We start from the raw sequence: 2,007 nt of genomic DNA, 5'->3' as shown, positions 1-2,007 counted from the left end.
ATTTCTTCTCTCTTCTCTCACTTCCTAGAGGAAAACTCTTTCTGACTTTAATTACAGACTCTAGGTCTCCTATAGCTTCTCCATAGACCCCAGAATGGGAATCTCTGAAGATAGCTGTCAAAAACTCTGAAGGGCCTGAGTATTTTTTCTACTTGCAAGCTAGCAAGGTAGTCTGCCACAATTCTATGGATGTTGGTTGAAAACATGAGACTCCTGGGTCAGAGACAAAGGACAGTTTATTACTCACAGTAATTGCGATTGCCAGAGTTACCAGCATTTTAATTCAGGGTCCCAGCCCCCATTCCCACAGGGCAATTTGAAGAAGTGTCACCTGCAGACACAGGAGAGGAACTCTGAGTTTAGGGAACTTGAATCTTTTTGATTGGGCAGTAAGCATGTCTGTCTTCCAAAGCTGTCCACTATACAAACATTCCTGAAAAGATAGTCTGGAGCAAAAAGCAATCAGTGCCTTACTGACAACATGAACGATCCATGGAGAATGGTCTCCCAGCAGTGACAGAACAAGTCTACCCCTGCTGCATGGCAGGTCACCAAATGCAAAGACAGCAAAATATATCCCCATAGGCTTTGCTCCTCAAAGCTGAGTGTTCTAGCCACAACCCTAAACCATCCTATTTCCTCCATGTGGACACATCCCATATATCGCCATCTCTTAAAAGGATTACAGCAAATATGGCCATGGTTCCCTAGCTAAGAGATGGCTCTATGCTGCTGATCATCACAGATAACCTTGAGTCCTCTCTTTTCAGCTACCTCCTGGAGCGCTTCTCGGCCTTTTGGCTAAGATCAAGTGTAGTATCTGTTCTTTCAGCTACCTCCTGATATTTACTGTCATTTCAACTATGGCCAACAATGGGCCAAATCAAATTTACAATCCCCTCCAAAGACCAGGCCCTTCCTGAGCTGCCCTTTTCTATCAGTGGTGTCCTCACCTCCTCAGTTTTCCTGGTTATACACCTTGGGCACATTAGTTCACACTCAGTGCTCATTTTGTGGATTGATTAATAGATTCAGTCATTCTACAAACATTTTTTGAACTCTGTGCAGAAGATAGGTATAGACTGGGCTTTAGGCTTTAGGAATTATTAAGACCCAGTCCTTCGCCTCAGGAACTCTCATTCTAGTGTCTTGCCTGTTTTTAAAAATATTTATCAGGAGTAACTTGCTATTTTCATTACTAAATGTTGTCTTTCAAACTGGGTGGTTTGGGGGCAGGTTCCCACAGGTAAACCATAAATAGATCTCTCTCTCTCTCTCTCTCTCTCTCTCTCTCTCTCTCTCTCTCAGCAAGTCTTGGACCTTCTGTTTGAAACAACCCACTTGGGTGCTGTGTAGCTGTGGATTTTTCTCCATATCCTTTGTCTGGTTTTCCACAGTTTTGAGCTCGCTCTGTCTCAGAGCCCTGCAGGCGGGTGGGGATAGAAGCCGCAGCAAGTAGGCCCAGGATGGCTTTGATCCTCTTTCCCAAGGGGAACATCCTCTCCTATATCCATGTGGAAACTCTCAGCTGGAGAACAAAAGAAAAAAAGGAGGAATGAAATATTTATAGGAAAATTATTTCTCACGAGCAAGCAAGCATTTGTTCTAAAAGCTTTTAGAAATATAATTATTTTTCTCCTACTTGGGTTTTTCGGTTTTTAATATGAAACACTTTAAAGTCCCCTGGTTCAATTTCCAGGAAGTAATAATCCATTTTGCCTTGGGCAGAGTTTAGGAAAGAAACTAGGTTTCAGAATTGGAAATGTTTCCATTGAAATTGCCCCATGGAGCTCCGCTGCTTCTTTAATGTTCTTGCATAATAAGGGCCCCATTCCCAGGGGAGGGCAGACCAGCCTGCTTTCCTCTGCCCTCTGCTGCAAGAGTCTCTGTCCTACTTGAACCACAGCTGGACCCCTGGCCTCACTTACCCTCACCTACCAAGAGACCACTGCATCCAAATGGAGAAGCTCTGGACAAGCATTGTCCAACAGAAAAAAAATGTAAGCC

The 2,007-nt window shown here is 43.8% G+C and overlaps 1 pseudogene; it reads left to right on the top strand.

Annotated features, from left to right (window-relative positions):
* Positions 1-781: 781 nt before the first annotated feature.
* Positions 782-901, top strand: LOC134362333 (U2 spliceosomal RNA; annotated as a pseudogene).
* The last annotated feature ends 1,106 nt before the right edge of the window (positions 902-2,007 follow it).

The sequence above is a fragment of the Cynocephalus volans genome, chromosome 13 (genome assembly GCF_027409185.1).
Source record: "Cynocephalus volans isolate mCynVol1 chromosome 13, mCynVol1.pri, whole genome shotgun sequence".
NCBI lineage: Eukaryota > Metazoa > Chordata > Mammalia > Dermoptera > Cynocephalidae > Cynocephalus > Cynocephalus volans.
The sequence above is the reverse complement of the archived record's forward strand: the minus strand, read 5'-3'. Positions and strand labels throughout refer to the sequence as shown.